Source organism: Nycticebus coucang, chromosome 8 (assembly GCF_027406575.1).
Source record: "Nycticebus coucang isolate mNycCou1 chromosome 8, mNycCou1.pri, whole genome shotgun sequence".
NCBI classification, from domain to species: domain Eukaryota; kingdom Metazoa; phylum Chordata; class Mammalia; order Primates; family Lorisidae; genus Nycticebus; species Nycticebus coucang.
This window is the reverse complement of record NC_069787.1, coordinates 14221998-14240073: the sequence shown is the minus strand read 5'-3', so window position 1 is coordinate 14240073 and position 18076 is coordinate 14221998. Positions and strand designations below refer to the sequence as shown.

The following is an 18076-nucleotide window of genomic DNA, read 5'->3' as shown; positions in this document are numbered from 1 at the left end:
CATAATATATATGCATGTATACAGATAAAATTCATATACAGCTTTCTTATATATACTGTATAGGTTGTTATAATTTCACATGATATATAAAGAAACTAAAAACAGAAATAAAATAAGCTACTACAGTGAACACAGACGGTAAAAGGCAAGGATGGGATTTAAAGCACGCAGTCTAACATTGGAAGCCCCGCTATTAACCACGGTACTATACTATATCCCAGGATTGTGTGCACTATTTAATTTATAGATACTAAAGAGCTATTGATTTCTAAGGTAGATAGTGATACAATTAGAGATGGGTTTTAAGAAGCTCTCCCTAAAAGTGGCGTATGACTAGTTAGAGAGGGATTGTGGGAGAAGCAAATCGCTGGACGTTTTGTGTGTGATTTTGCCAGGCTTTGTAGAAGTGAATTGTCTGGTAAGTAATTAGGAACCTCCAAATTCCATTTCCCCCGGGGGAGCAAGAACCGGGGACATATCCTTGGGAAAGTAATTGAAAAGCATCTGTTTAATATCAGCATGCAGTGCGAATTCCTGAACCTCTCCTTTCTCCATCACATGAGCAATATTTGTAATGGCAGCGATGGCCTATTAACATGCTTTCTTCAGGGAGATGAGCAATTCCTGGGGAAAAAATGAGATAGTTCAGCCAATTCTTTGAAAGACAGCGTGACTGCAGAAGAGAATTAAACTAAATCAGATAGCACAATTGCCCATTGGGAGGGAAGAAAGAATTGGTCAGATTTTCTGCCTGAAGTCACATGCCTAAGAGCTTCTTTTCTTTGACAGTCCTCTACAACCTTCTCCCGATGCCAGGTAAATAAACGCAGGATATATCTTCCCTGTCAGATTAGGGGAGTCTGGTGGATCTCACTGAAGCTTTAACACATTCTTCTCATGCCAGTGTTATAAACAGACCCTGGGTCAGGCAACAATTAACTGGATAGAAAAAAATGACCGCTGTGATGAGACTGTCACAGATGCTATTGTAGTGGGGGGTTGAGTACCACCTGACTCTGCAGTTCTGTGCTTTAGGACCTGTGGATCAAGATTTCATAGGATTTCAAGATTCTTGGTGACTTTCCTTCCCTAGTCTATCCAAAGACACAGCAGGAGGCAGAGCCTCAAATAATGTTGTCCAAAGGTTCTTAGGAAAGTCTTCCATGATACCCCCCATTCTTGTATGTTTTCAGTGATGTTAAGAATAGAGGTTTTGGGGTTGTGCTCAGCAGTGCTGGTCACATGCCCATGAAGCTGGCCCTGGTTCCATGGGTGACACATTATTTTGTTTATACACTTACCAGATGATGGACATCTAAGTTGTCTCTAGTTTAGGACCATTATGAACATCTGATTAAGATAACAAAAAGTGGAATTTAGCACTTGGGGGTGGGAATATTATGGGGCTGAGCACACTGACTTTTAGAGATTATAAGCTTTAGATATAAAATTGTTAAAATTGGTTCCAGGTAACACAGCCAAGATCCCTAATTCTTGTCATCTCTCATCACAAAGCCCCTAAGAAAGGGCTCACATCCTGGAAAAGGGGACAGACTCTGTATTTTCCCCTAAGGCGGAGAAGTCACCTGTCTTCTTTGCTATTTGAAGTAATTTCCAGCATAGATTTTTGTAAGAATGTAATGAATGAACAGGCACCTCTCTCTGAACCAGACTGTGAGTCCCACACTAGCAGGAGCTCTGCTGTTGTACTCTCAGAGGCCAGCACGGAGCTTTTCTCTGCCCTCCTGAAAACAAATGTTAGTTCAACAAAGGCTTTGTGAGGAACTGTAACATTCCCTATTTTCACTCCCTCACCCCCCTGTCTTTCAGTTCTTAAACAAAAGAATGCTTCTTTATAGTGTTTAATCAGTTTTAATGTGCATTTTTGAAAACTCTGTCAGGAGGAAAAAAACCTTAGATAAGTTTAAATTTAAACCAAGTTAATTTGAGCAACATAAAACAAAGCAAAACAAAGTAAAGCAAGGCAAAGTGAAACAAAACTGATTAGGAAATTCACTGGGCCTTCGAGCTGGGACAGGTTCTGAAAACTCCCTCCAATAACATGATCTGACCGTGTTTATGAAAAGGAAATGTGGCATAGAGACAACTTAATTGGTTACAGCTTAATTAGTGAATTGGTTACAGACTCTTCCGTAATTAACTACAGCTCAGGTGTGTTAAATAAACTTCATATTAGTTTGGTCTGTTACGCTTAGTGCAGGAGCCTGGTCCAAATCAGAGGTGTTCTGCAAAATTTTATTTAACACTCTAATGGAGTTCGTAATAAGCGCACGCTCATTGCAGAAGATCTAAGCCATAGGACATATAAAAATAAACCGGGAAGAATCTCCTTGTCTTTGCTCTGTCACTGTCTCCTCCTGTTTCCACATTCTGCTTTGCAAGTGGCCTCTGTGACTAGTTTTGGCAGAAGGTATCTTTCCATCCTGGGATTTTTCTTTTTTCTTTTTAACATCTCAAGCTACCAGCACAGCCTAGGAAGTCCCAGATCTGTCCACTCTCTATGCCAAATGCAGAGCATCCGTGAGAACAGAGCTGTCAACTGTTGGTTACTGGTTTGCAACAAGGTAAGTATAGAAATACAGAAATTTGGGCGACGCCTGTGGCTCAGTCAGTAAGGCGCCGGCCCCATATACCGAGGGTGGTGGGTTCAAACCCGGCCCCGGCCAAACTGCAACCAGGAAATAGCCGGGCTTTGTGGCGGGCGCCTGTAGTCCCAGCTACTTGGGAGGCTGAGGCAAGAGAATCGCTTAGGCCCAGGAGTTGGAGGTTGCTGTGAGCTGTGTGAGGCCATGGCACTCTACCGAGGGCCATAAAGTGAGACTCTGTCTCTACAAAAAAAAAAAAAAAAAAAAATTAGAAATACAGAAATTTGAAAAAATTTAGAGCAATTTAACAGTCACTTTCATGTCTCCTGAATTTCATGAATAAAGAATCTGTACTTGAAATGATTTCATACATCTTTTTCTTTTCATTTCATTTTTTTACTAGTAATTCATGTTTATTGTAGTTTTTCTTTTTTTTTTTTTTGTAGAGACAGAGTCTCACTTTATTGCCTTCGGTAGAGTGCCGTGGCCTTCCACAGCTCACAGCAACCTCCAACTCCTGGAAGTTCAGTGCCCTATGGACTAGAGGAAAAATGATCTTTCACCACTGCTAATTTGAAAAGCATTGCTCCAAGTCATTTTTAGTGGAAATCACCACGTTAAAAGCAACGCGCAGTAGATATGGTTTTGGGTTTTTTTTTTATTTTGTTTTGGGGTTTTTTTTTTGCATTTTCACTTTTTTTTTTTTTTTGGATGGGGGAGACATGATAGCTTGGTGTGATTTATACATTCAGGAAATTGGAAGTTAGCGGGGAAAGGAAATTTCAGCAGCAATTTCCACAGCTCATGTTCAAAGCACCATAAAATAAAACAGGAGCCTAATGCTTAGAACCAAAATTATGACTGTTCTAGGCACAACTTAGAGCACGTGGCCAGCAAGTTTTACATTATCACCAGTAGGGTCACGTTAGTGTCATCTGGGAATTATTGATTTCAATGAATAGCTTCACTTACCTATGTCTGTGTTTTCTTCTTGGTAGCTTTCCTGTGGACCCTCAAGAAGTCTTAGACTGTTTATCTACCAACTGATCTTTTGCTCATGTCGATGTGTCACTGTCTTAGGAAAATGCACAGAAGTGTTTCACCTTTAAAGATAACCAGGAATTTTCCTGGCTATCACTACATGGCAGACAAAGGAAGGGAGCTGTGTTGGTATCTTACCCAGAAGTAAAGGAGTACCTGACATTCTTCTCTATAAAATACTCTCCCCTCCCTTTCTCATCAACTATCTATAGAGAGAGGAAGGCAGAAATCAGTCCATCCTTTCGCTTACTCCCTGCTGTAGTACAAACAGCTTTCCCAACAGTGGTAGTACTACTAGAAGCCGCTATTTACCAACGATATTCTGTGTCATGTAGCATACTAAGTTTATATATTTTGTTTCATTTAATCTCTACAGCATCTCATTATGCAGCGATGTCCCATTTTACAGATGAGAACAACAAGATGTCTAGACAAAGGACAGAGCTATTATCTGAAAGGGGATCTGCTGGACTCTGAAGAATTCGTTAACCATCATTACAATACTGGTGCCCTGCGGCCTTTTGTACTTCCTTTAACCATTTCATGGTTAAGGATGGTTACCAGGAATAACTTTTGAATGCCATGTCAGAACAGAAGCATAGATATTTGAGAACTGCATGAAATCTTGTAGACCTCCTCATCCACCTCAGAGCTCTGCAATCTTTCTCCTGCAAACAACTGTATAGGAAATATTTTAGGTTTTTGTGGTCTAATTAGGTCTCTGTCGAAACTAATGAACTCTGGCGTTATATCTGGAAACAACCAGAGACAAGTCAACGACAGGTGTGACTATGGTCCAATAAACCTTCATTTGCAAAAGTAGGCAGCAATTTGAATTCAGCCCATGGGCGCCGCTTGATAACCGTGGTGTAAATACGTAGTTTCATAAGGTGTGTTGCTAAAACTAAGAATGGGCATGAACTTGTCCAGAATCTTAGAGGCAGTAATGTCAAAGACTTGTGCCTTTGAGTCTCCCAAGAACCATGTCTTTTAATCGGTTGACTCCTCCCTCTGCTGATTCTTGAGCATTTTTCCTAATGTGATACATAGAACTTTTGACATCTACATGTGTAAACAGATATACTACCTTGAAATCATATGCAACGTACACTTTCATCTCCCTCAAAAAGTGTATGTGAATAAGAGTGAACAAGAGAGATACTACAGAATAATGGAGTTTATTCTGACTTCCTAAATAATATTAAAGCCTTCACAACCTTCAGAAATTTTTCGTCTAAAAAAGTTACTTGGTGTAGGTTTTTCAACTGATTGTAATTTTTGGACACACTAGTGATTTTCAAATACTGACAATCTGTGAGCAGTCTCATCCGGTACCAGGTGTAAGGACATATTTTGATTCCGTCCACTTGTGTCTCTGTAGATCTATTTTTTCTGTCACTATATCACTCAGCATTTTCACATTTGTCACAGACACGATTTTTTTCACTGGCTACAAATTCTCTTTGATCAAGTCTGAAAATGATCTGCCAAGCTTTTATAATTAACTGAAGAAAAATATGTAATTTTAATATTTAGTATGTTCCTTTGTGGATTGTCCATTGCAAGTTTTCAAAGAACCCAGTCTGCTCTGGGGAAGGCATTGAAAATGGGACTAGTACCATCTTTTTTTCTTTAATTTTATAGAAGTTTGATAAAGAGATGGGACATTTTACCTATGACCTTTTTAAGCCTTAACCCATTAAAGGCAAATTTTGTTTTATTTTTCCTGGAGAATAAATAAAAATTAGAGAAAAGTTTACCATCGCATAAAAGCCCATTCAAGCCTGTGGGATTCAGCGGAAGCATTTCTTATGCATTTACATTCTTTTATCCAGAAAAAACAAAATGACCTCCCCCTTCCTAGGAAGCCTGCCATAATTGATGCTCCACATCACAGTAAAATCCTAATGTAGATGCTATTACTGACTGTACTCTGAAACAAGATTTTAAAGGGCTTGGCGCAGTGGCTCAAGTCTAAAATCCCAGCATTCTGGAAGGCCAAGTTGTTAGGATCACTTGAGGCCAGTAATTCAAGACCAGACTGAGTAAGAATGAGCTCCCTTTTGTAAAAAAAAAAAAAAAAAAAATGAACAGAGTATGGTGGCATGTGCTTGTAGTCCCAGGTACTCGGGAGGCTGGGCAGGAGGATTTCTTGAGCCAGGGAGTTTGAGGTTGCTGTGAGCTATGATGACGCCACTGCTCTCTAGCCATGGCAACAGAGCAGGACTCTGTCTCAAAGCAAAGAAAAATATTTTATAGAAAGTTTATCACAGAACTTATACTCAACTGGGTAAAGAAAGCATGTTACATGCCATTGTATGATGTTGGTGCAAAGCACCATCAAAAAACCCTTCTCCCTTGGATTAAATTTGGCCCTTTATTAAAGAGTCACATCTTCATTAGCTGGGTTGGTCTTATTTGCCTGTGCCATTTCAAACAGACTAGATAACTCTAAATATAGGTTTCTCCCCCTTGTCATCTTCCATGAAATAGAAACCGAGAGTCTGTCTACTGTGAATTCGAGGGCAACATTCTGAACATTGATAGTGAAAATGAGCTCAGGAAAAAAAAGCATAAACAGCTTAGCATTTGCAAGGATGTGTTTAGATCATGGTTATGGCTTCTTAAAGCTTTTCGATATGCCGCTGATTTATGGGTCTCTGCTTTCTTCTCTGGTCCTAAATATGGATTTTGGGAAAAGCAGCACCACAAGGTTCTGAAAAGTTCCCTTCTGTGTTGGTGTTTCCTTCGCCCTGTAGACCCACCTGTCTGCAGTTAACAGCTTTAGTTTCTTTTTCTTTCTTTTTTTTTTTTTTGTAGAGACAGAGTCTCACTTTATGGCCCTCGGTAGAGTGCCGTGGCATCACACAGCTCACAGCAACCTCCAACTCCTGGGCTTCAGCGATTCTCTTGCCTCAGCCTCCCGAGTAGCTGGGACTATAGGCGCCCGCCACAACGCCCAGCTATAGTTTCTTTTTCTTGAGTGTTTACCTGGTATTTGGACACCAAAGCATTTGCCAACACGTTGCAATGCTTTTGAGACTTTATGGTGTACTTATTTTTGTGCAAAGTAACTGATAGCTCTGTATATTCAGGAAATGTACGTAGAGCATTAAAGGCCATAATTGCTGGCTAAATCAGATTCTGGACACTTATTTAATTTATGTTGAAGAAAGTCATTTGAGAACTAGTGGCTCATCGGTTTAAATAAAATAGCTTGTATGACCTTGAAATGCAGGCCGGTGGACTAGGCTATGGTGTCTATAGCGTCAGAAGGCCGGGCCCTGAGTCCTGTCACTCTGTCTTCCCAACTGCATGGACTTTGGTCTATTCCCTGAGCGCTCTGTGATCCCACCTGCTTCTGGGTAAACTAGGAATGCCAATATTATATACTTATCATCTAGGGCTGTCCTGAAGATAAAAGATGGACCATGTATTGCTCTTGGAATTCGATAGAGTACTTGTTGTAATTCCGGGGTTCCAGAAATACTCAAAGATATTTTTTCCTTATGAGATGATTGATATAATTTTAAAATACATAGACTGAAAATTAAGCTGATTCCCTTTAATTTTGTGAGTATGCAGTTTCATTTTGAATCCAACCATATGCTTGGACATCTAGAATTCAAATAACCTTGCTGTTTGGGTTGGTATCTGACTATTGTTCCTGCAGAGGTATTTTCTCTTACTTTGCCTTGGACGTCCTTCTTTATCAGTTCCCTGCAATGCTCTAAGTGCTCCTGAACCTCTCGTATCCTTTGTTAATCTAGTCTTTCTCCAAAGGTTTTTATAAGTCAATACTCTTGTGCAGTAGATCCAGGGAATTTCTGGGTAAGAGAATAGATTCCTTTGTGGATTTGAACTTTATTATTATTTTTATTTTTTATTAAATCATAGCTGTGTACATTGATATGATCATGGGGCATCATTCACTAGCTTCACAGACGGTTTGACGCACTTTCATCACACTGGTTAACATGGCCTTCCTGGCATTCTCTCAATTACTGTTCCAAGACACTTACATTCCACATTTACCAAGTTTCACATATACCCTTGTAAGATGCACCGCTGGTGTAATCCCACCAATCCCCTTCCCTCTACCCACCACCTCCCTACCTCCCCTCCCTTTCCCCCTTCTCCCTATTCTTAGGTTGTAACTGGGTTATAGCTTTCATGTGAAAACCCTAAATTAGTTTCATAGTAGGGATGAGTACATTGGGTACTTTTTCTTCCATTCTTGAGATACTTTACTAAGAAGAATATGTTCCAGCTCCATCCATGTAAACATGAAAGAGGTTAAGTCTCCATCTTTCTTTAAGGCTGCATAATATTCCATGGTGTACATATACCACAATTTATTAATCCATTCGTGGATCGATGGGCACTTGGGCAAGCAAAGCACTTTATTGTTCCAAGTGAACACATGACCTTGACCTAACTATGAGGGACCTGAGAAATGTTCTGCTGTGTCCCAAAAAAGAAGATGCAGTGGACACTCAGCTTTCTCTCCTCCGTCCATCATTTCAAAGTTACGCATGCCACATCTGAGTTGTCTTTCTGATGCCAACTTGAATTTTACTTAACTTGAATTTTACTCTGAACGTAACCCACCAATTCTTTAACACAGAATGTTTTTACTCAAGGGGGTGAAGAAAGCATCAAATTGTAAGAAAATTAATGTTTTATTGTGGTTAATAAACTGGTTTTCTAGGTTTTATGTACACATTAGTTAGCACCTTTTCAAACTTCCATATGAATTTTTTTTGCCATTATTGAACATATCCTATGCATCCATGGCCGACATCCATTTCACACAGCACACATTATTCCTGACTATGAAACACGAAAAATGAACATTTTAATTTTAACAAGATGGCATTATTGCTTTAATTGGACAACATCAAAAACTCTGCTAACATCATATTAGGACAAAACAGTGGACTTAGCTCCAGTCCCATAATTGTTACACCAATCAAGTTATTTCTCACTTTTATCTCTTCACAAGGACCTAAAAATTCTGATTTTATTATGCTCAGAAACATTTTAATTTCCCATTGCTTCCAGATGCTTGTTTGATTATAGTTTCCTTCCCCTGATCTAACCCTGATTCTTTCTAAATTTCATGCTCATCATTCCCATATGGAGGCTCTCCTTTTAATTTACCTCCACTTACATGATTCTATCTATTCTTCAAGGAACGCCCTCTCCAAATATCCCTGCTAATAAGGTCCTGCTCAAGGTACAAAATCTCTTTGTGGCCTTCCTTCCAAATTCTCAAGCCCATGTTGATTTTAAAAAATTCTTTTTATTTCTTTAATTGATGCATAATTGACGTACATCTGGGGGAACATGGGATCATTTCATACATTCTTACAATTTGTAAAGATCAGATCAGTATAATTGGGATATCTGTCCCTCCAACATTTGTCTTTTCTTTATGTAAGAAACACTCAAATTATGTTCTTCTAGCTACTTTGAAACATGCAATAGATTATCATTAGCTGTAGCCACCCCCCTGATGTATCAAACACTAGGTCATATTTTTGCTATCCATGTTGATTCTTGTGAGTTTTTAGAATGCTAGTCTGTTTTCCCTTGAAGATAAAGTCATCTCCTTGTCTGTAATTTTATTCCCAGAATTAAGTGTGGGGGAAGCACACAGAATATGTATTTGCTGGACCAACTGATGGATTTATATATTTGGCCTTTACTTTTGTTTTATGCAGTTGGGTACCATTCAGAGCAGGCTAAGTCATTCCACTATACCAAATAATCTCATAGGCTGATAAAAACAAAGGGTGCTGAATGTTCCTTGTGGATCAGCCAAAGCCCAGCTACACGTATTGTTCATTCTAAGACCCAGGTTGATGGAGCGGCCTCTATGGAGAACATTTTGATGGCCATGTCAGCGGGAGAAGAAGCATGGTACCCACAGCTCAGCTCTGGTGTGTCTGCCTGGAAAAGGCATATGTCACTTCTGCCTTTTTTGATTAACTGAAATGAAACATCTTGAGTTCAGCAGAGTAGGGATATATAATCCACCCTCAGGGCATAGCACACTAAAAAAGGAATTTTTGGCAAATAGCAATGCAGTCTACCACTGGAACATACCTATAAATCATCTAGCACATTTATTTAATCACTTTGGAGGGTGCATTTATGTTACAGACTCAATGGTAGGATAAAATCCAGTTCAAGTTAAAAGGATGTTCCTTTCACAGGTCAGCTGCAGGTTGTCTACAATGAATGAATCATAAGAATGTATAGAATTGTGAATTTGTAAGACGGCATTATTTTGGCTACCCTGAACCACAGTTCTTATAAAAAACTCTCTGATGAAATGAAGACATAGACATTCTTGTTTGTTTTATGGCATGAATAAGCTTGTTTTTGATTTCACATTTTTCCAGATCTGGAGAACAGAGCGTGAGGGAACCACCTTACTTGGTGATGGCTTTGCAGTCTGGTGCTTCTCTCCACAGTCTGCTCCCTCCTGTGATTCTTGCTGTAGCTCAGAACATTTCAGATATCTGAACATTTGAGCAAAAATTAGCATAGTGCAGGACAATAAGGTGATGAAGTGACATCCTCTTGTCTTTCCCTTCTCACTCTGTGTTGGCATCATTAGCTTTAATTTCATGATAGCATCTCTTATTATGGAACACATTTAAACTTCACCTGGTGGGTTTAATTTGCTTTCATTTTTGCAAAACCTGCAAAGTGTTTTGTTTGAATCCGCTTTCTGAGGCCCACCCTGCTTCCTCTTTTCTTTTTCTTACTACCTCTCTCTCTTTTTCTCTGTTTCATCCCTTCCTTTCTCCCTCCCTCCTTGCATTTCTTTCTTCTTTCCTCCTCTGGTTCTTGATGGCAAGCAGACAGGAGTTGTGATGGGCAGAGTCTTCCACGTGTTCACCGTCTACTTGAGCCCAGGCACACTGTGGGGCTTCGGTACCATTCAGATCAGAAGACATATGGCACCAAGCATTAGCTCTTCCTCCACTACAAAATACCGTGAACTGGTGGCTGAATGATACTTGAGCCCTTATCTGAGGCATTTAAACATCCTCATTTCTGTGACTTGTCCTAAGCAAGGATAAAGAAGGGATAGCTGCACCTCTTCATGTGAACTTAGTCGAATGGACGTGAAATGATTTGTCTTTAATAGGCCCAAGCAGCGCATACATTTGCTATCATTACTGACATTTTACTATAATTTTACTAAGGGAGCTCTAGTGCTCCCTCAACTCTAGAGCTCCCTTAGTAAAATTAGTAAAATATGCCAGATCCGGTACAGTTCTGCTCAAGCCTCCTTAAAAACTAAGTAAAATCCACTATCCTCCAAAGAGTTCCAAGCTGATCATTAGTACTCCAACCCTCCTTTCTCCCCAAACTTGTGAACATGCCAGTGTCAGAATTTACATGCAATTGATCGCCTCAGATTCCCCTGTTCTCTTCTGCCAGTTCAATTCAGCTCATCTCCTGGGATGGAGCCTCACTCTCATCCATTCATTCCCCAGATATTTATATTAATAGCTCACCCTCTCCTCATCTGGCAGGTACCCTGGGAGGTGCTAATTTCCTACAGTTAAAAACTCAGATCCTGAAAATAATCACTTAAAATGCAGAGACACGGATGCTAAGGTCCAAGTAAGCCCCATGGTCCTCTACAAGGATGGAGGAGAATGACCAACCCAGTCTAGGGGAAATGCTTGTAGGTAGAGCTGGGTGCCTTTGCTCAGAGGTGGATACTCAAGCCATCATTTCTCAGGCCTGAGGTAGGGGCATTTAATCTTTGACATTTTTTTCTGCTCATTTTTCTATTGATATACAATAATTATACATATTATAATTATACATATATTATACATATAATTATACATATATTTTGATACATGCACACAAATTATACATGCACTTTAATTATCGAATCAGTTTAACTGTGATATCTAACACCTCAAATATTTATTAATTCTTTGTATTGGAAACATTCAGAATTTTTTCTCAGGCGATTTTGGAATACACCATCGATTGTTGTTGACTGTAGTCACCCTACTGTTCTCCCGAGCACTAGAACTTATTTCTTGAAGATAGTTTTTTCAAACATGTAATGATGAAATCCTTCGATTCCACCTAGGAGACAAACTGAGTTTGTTGCTAGAGTGTATGTTTGTGGAGATAATATTTGTAAAAAAAACTTTTCTTTGAGATCTACCAAAAACACAGAGAAGTGCAAATATTCAAAATGTACAATTAATTATAAAATAAACATGCCTGTGTACCAGGACCTGGGCTAAGAAATAGTACCTCACCAGCCCTCAGGCGTTCCCTTAGCATCACTGTCTGGGCCATATCACCTCTTAGAAGGAAGGCTATCCTGACTTGTACCATACTAAATAGTTTTTTTTCCTGATTTTTGAACCTTACATAAGTGCATTGCCCTCATACAACCTGTATTCTTTTGTGTTTCTTTTTCTTTTATGAGACAACTTCCTGTTCGTGAGTTTCACCCACGTGGTGTGGTAGGATTGTCCTATACGCATTTTCTCTGATTTGTAGGGTTGAATTTAATATCCCATTAAATCCACAATTTGTGATCAATTCCATGCTAAGAGATACCTGGGTCTGTGGGTTTTCTAGACTGCTCTAATGGCGTCCCTCAACACAGAATCTTGGCAGGCAGCTGACCATCTGAATGTGACTGTGTTTTCATTTCCTGGTCTTTCTTTGTTGCTTTCTATTATAGAAAGTTATGGGGGGGGTTGTTTGTTTTTATTTGTGGTGGTGATATAAAGTTTTCTTTAAAAAAGTTTCATTGAAAGGGAATCATTTTAAAAATCTTTTAAAAAATTCTTACTAATTTTGGAAGCATAATAGTAATACTATGGCAAATATCACAGAGGTTCAATTCAGATAAATGAGGGAAGAACAGTGGGTTTAGAACTTTGGTGTTTCTTGTAAAAATGTAATGGTTTGCGTGCCTAGGGGGTTAGCGGTCATCATCCTGAACCAGTTGGTTTCGTGATTTATCACAGTGCATGAGATTAATTCAGGCTTGCTTTGTCAAAGTCCAAGAAGGTCTGTAATCAGCACACCAGGAGTTTGAACAGGGTTCAAGTGAGACCAGCAGCCAGAAATCTTGGCACTGGGAAGGAAGAGAAATGCAAAAGTGGTGACCTCCTGGGAATAGGGTTGACATGGGAACGTACACGGTAGGAAGGACAGCGCTTACACACTTCTCACTAGATTTTAACGTCCTGGTCCACAGGGAGTATCAGGAAGACCAAGGAACTGACTGCATCTCAATTTTTCCTTTCTTCGCCATGAATGCAGCATTTCTTAATATTTACAACACACTCACTATGTGTGAGACACTTTGCAAGCTTTATATCATTTACTTCTTACAATAAGGCTACAAAGAAGTTCTGTGGTCTGCAGAATATGCCCCCCAAAGAGGTTCACATCCTAATCCTTAGAACCTGCAAAGGTTTTACCTCGCATGGCAAAAGAGAATTAAGGCTGAAGATGGAATTAGGTTCACCAAGCAGCTGCTCTTATGATAGGGAGATTTTGGTGGATGACCTGTGTGACCCCAACAAAATCACAAAGGTTTTTAGATGTAAAAGAGGTAGGCAGATGAGGCTGTTTGAGAAGGAGTAAGGGATTAGGGCCAACAGATGTGAGGGAAATTTAGAAGCTGGAAAGGGAAATAGACTCACTCAGAGCCTCCAGAAAGGAGCATGGCCTGGCCGATTTAGGGTAGTGAGACCCACATCAGAGTTCTGACCAACAGAGATGGAAGATAATAACTTTGTCCTGTTTAAGCTACTAATTTATGACAACCATAAGGCCCTCTTACCGTTACTAAGAGGACCTAAGGCAGAGACAGTTAACACAAGCCAATCCCTCAAAAGGGCTGGATTGGAAACAAGATCTGATTCCAAAACCAATATAGTTGATTATTAACACAGTGGGTTGGGACCTTCTATGGTTTACATATTTTAATCCACTCCGCAGATGGGAACAAGAAAATCAAATGGGCTCTACAAGTCTGATAACTGGAAAAGTAAGCTCATCACATGTAGAAAAGGATGTATAGATATTTACAGGCCTTTCAAATATACTTCTGGATAAGGTGATATCTGCAAGAAGGTCCGTGATCATGCATGTAACAGAAAAGCCAACTAACACCACCTTAATGATAAAGGAAAATCATTGGCTTATATAATAATAATCATAATAATAAAAAATACTTAATGGTGTCTCTAGCCTATTTCAATTTAATATAGCATTACAATGAGGTTGTGGCTTATATGGTTTATTTATTTATTTATTTATTTTTTAATTTTTTCTTTTCCCTCTGCTTTTCTTCATCCTGGATACACTTTATTTATTTATTTATTTATTTTTCTATAAAGATCATTCTGTCAGCTGTGTGAAGGATAGACCTAGAGAGGGTAAGGCTGGGACTGGAAAACCTGGCAATTGATGAAGAGGGTTGCCTGGACTTCTATCAACACATTCTTTAAATGTGTTAATACCTTCTGTTTAATGTCAAGCTTCAGAAATGTTTTTTCTTTCTTTGAGTTCACTTGAAATATTCCGATTCTGATCACACTTCTCTTTTTTTCTTTTTTGTTAAATCATAGCTGTGTACATTAGTGCAATCGCCTGTACCCATTCTAAGATGCACCATAGCTGTGGCCCCACACATTACCCTCCCTCCCCCAAAACCTCCCCCTCCCTTCCCCTTCCTTGGCCCTTTCCCCATAGTCTTGTGCTATAGTTGGTTTATAGTCTTCATGTGAAAGCTATAATTTAGCTTCATAGTAGAGCTGAGTACATTAGATATTTTTTCTTCCATTCTTGAGATACTTTACTAAGACAAATATGTTCCAGCTCCATCCATGTAAACATGAAAGAGGTAAAGTCTCCAACTTTCTTTAAGGCTGCATAATATTCCATGGTGTACATGTACCACAATTTGCTAGTCCATTCGTGGGTGGATGGGCACTTGGACTTCTTCCATGACTTAGCAATTATGAATTGGGCTGCAATAAACATTCTGGTACAGATGTCTTTGTTATATTGTGGCTTTTGGTCTTCTGGGTATAAACCTAGTAAAGGAATTATAGGATCAAATGGCAGGTCTATTTTTAGGCCTCTAAGTGTTCTCCAAACATCCTTCCAGAAGGAACGTATTAGTGTGCATTCCCACCAGCAGTGTAGAAGTGTGCCCTTTCCTCCACATCCACGCCAACATTTCTGGTTTGGTGATTTTGTTATGTGGGCTACTCTTACTTGGGTTAGGTGATATCTCACAGTAGTTTTGATTTGCATTTCTCTGATGATTAAGGATGATGAGCTTTTTTTCATGTGTTTGTAGATCTTGCGTCTGTCTTCTTTAGAGAAGTTTCTCTTCAAGTCCCTTGCCCACCCTGAGATGGGGTCACGTGTTCTTTTCTTGTTAATATGTTTGAGTTCTCTGTGGATTCTGGTTATTAGACCTTTGTCAGGGGTGTAACCTGCAAATATTTTCTCCCATTCTGAGGGCTGTCTGCTTCCTTTACTCACTATGTTCTTGGCTGTGCAGAAGCTTTTTAGTTTGATCAGGTCCCAGTAGTGTATTTTTGATATTGCTTCAATTTCCTGGGGAGTTCTCCTCATAAAATATTCACCCAGGCCGATTCCTTCAAGAGTTTTCCCTGCACTTTCTTCAAGTATTTTTATAGTTTTATGTCTTAATTTTAAATCTTTTATCCAGTGAGAGTCTATCTTAGTTAATGGTTAAAGGTGTGGGTCCAGTTTCAATCTTCTACAGGTTGCCAGTCAGTTTACCCAGCACCATTTGTTAAATAGGAAATCTGTTCTCCACTGAATGTTTTTAATTGGCTTGTCAAAGATCAAATAATGGTAAGTAGCTGGATCCATCTCTTGGTTCTCTATTCTGTTCCAGACATCTACTTCTCTGCTTTTGTGCCAGTACCATGCTGTTTTGATCACTATGGATTTATAGTACAGTCTCAGGTCTGGTAGCGTGATTCCTCCTGCTTTGTTTTTATTGCTCAGTAATGTTTTGGCTATTCGAGGTTTTTTCTGATTCCATATAAAAAGAAGTATTATTTAAACAAACTTAAAAATAAAGACCATATGATTCTTTCAACTGATGCAGAAAAAGCTTTTGATAACATCCAGCATCACTTTATGATCAGAGCACTTAAGAAAATTTATAGCACTTATACCAATTGGTATAGCACTTATACCAATTTAACAAAAAATTGGTATAGAAGGGACATTTCTTAAACTAATAGAGGCCATCTACGGCAAACCCACAGCCAATATCGTATTGAATGGAGTTAAACTGAAATCATTTCCACTTAGATCAGGAACCAGGCAAGGTTGCCCATTGTCTCCATTGCTCTTTAACATTGTCATGGAAGTTTTAGCCATTGCAATTAGGGAAGAAAGGGCGATCAAGGGTATCCACATAGGGTCAGAAGAGATCAAACTTTCACTCTTCACAAATGATATGATCGTATACCTGGAAAACACTAGGAATTCTACTACAAAACTTTTAGAAGTGATCAAGGAATATAGCAATGTCTCAGGCTACAAAATGAACACCCATAAATCTGTAGCCTTTATATATACCAACAATAAGCAAGCCGAACAAACAGTCAAGGACTCTATTCCTTTCACAGTAGTGCCAAAGAAGATGTAATATTTGGCAGTATACCTAACAAAGGACGTGAAAGATCTCTACAAAGAGAACTATGAAACTCTAAGAAAAGAAATAGCCGAAGATGTTAACAGATGGAAAAACATACCATGCTCATGGCTGGGAAGAATCAACATTGTTAAAATGTCCATACTGCCCAAAGCAATATATAATTTTAATGCAATTCCTAGTAAAGCTCCATTGTCATACTTTAAAGAACCTGGATACACTTTAAAGCTAGCTCTCTCTGGGTCCTGAGAAGGTTTTCTGCATCTGTTGGGGGCCATGTGCTCCCTTTGTACCATTTGCAGGAAAAAGAGAATCCCAGAGAATGCCTTTTGTACCTGCATTCCCAGGAAAACAAAACAAAACAAACCAAAAATGGAATTTAAATAATGAACTTCTCTGTGTTCAAAGCAGTTTAGATCCATGCCCACTGCTATCTGGTTCTGTCAAGAAGCACATCCTGCCTACATTACACTTGACTCCAGAAAAGTAACCTCTCTGATGCCCTGTGGATGACCACACAGAACAGGAGCCACTGGGAAAAAGTCTGGCTCATGGAAAATGGAAAAGTAGCCACATAAAGACTCGGAGGGAGAATGAGGATCGACCAAGACCAGAAGGTTAATTCCTTCTCATTTGGAAAGATAAGAACTGGAGTCAAGTGCATGTACAAACAATCTGTATAAAAGAGATTCTGTCGTAGCCACATGTTCTATTTGTGTGCGAGAGTGTATAGGAACATTGAATATAAACATCTTACAAAAATTTTTTTTTCAGATAATATGAGGGTACACATGATTAAATTACATTGCTTACATGTGTAAGGTGAAGTCCAAGTTGAGCTGTAGTACTTTCCTTCACTCAGGAAGTGTGCCTTACACCCCTGCATTGTTTCCTTTGGGTGGGAACTTGCTGAACCCTCTCGCTCCCTCCCTGCTTCTTGAGTTAATTGACTTTTTCTCTCATGTGAGCGGTTGTTACTCTTCTAGTTTCCATTTACTGAGTATGTGGGATGCTTGTATTTTCACTCCTGTGATACTTTACTAAAAGAGTGTTCTCCAAATCCATCCTGGTTGTTCCAAAAGATATAAGATATCCACCTTTTTATGACTGAATAGTACTCCATAGTAGACGTATGCCACAGTTTATGAACCCATTCATGTGTTGTTGAGCATTTTGAGCATCTTTGAAACTGTGAATTGGGCTGCTGTAAACATTTGAGTGGAAATGTCCTTGTAGTAAAATGACTTTTTTTTCTTCTGGGTACATATCTAGTAATGGGATTTCAGACTCAAATAGAAGGTCTACCTTTATTAGAGAACTCTCCATACTTCTTTCCACAAAGGCTGTACTAATTTGAAGTCCCACCAACAGTGTAGGAGTGTTCCCTTAAAAATAAGGAGCATGTCAGTCACTAATTTGCATGTCACCCTGACTCAGAGGCCACGCTAGTCTTCTCTGTATCACCCCATTTTAGTCTGTGTGCTGTCAAACCCAGAATGGCGTCTTAAAGGATCTTGATCCTAGCAATAGACTTTGAAGTAATCAAAGAGCTCCAGGATTTGTTTACAGTATTTTTTTCTGTATCCAATTGTTCAATCTACTCAATTCATTATTTAATCATTTCTTGAAAAACGTTATTTGTCAGGACACTATAAAGATAGATAATCCCTTTATTTACTTATAGGCTATTGTGCCTAGTCCAAAG

General features: G+C 39.2%; 1 non-coding gene across 1 annotated transcript; it reads right to left on the bottom strand.

Annotated features, from left to right (window-relative positions):
- Positions 1-17759: 17759 nt before the first annotated feature.
- Positions 17760-17868, bottom strand: LOC128592971 (U6 spliceosomal RNA). The gene has a single exon (XR_008382169.1). It is a non-coding gene; the product is annotated as a U6 spliceosomal RNA (small nuclear RNA).
- Between the last annotated feature and the right edge of the window lie 208 nt (positions 17869-18076).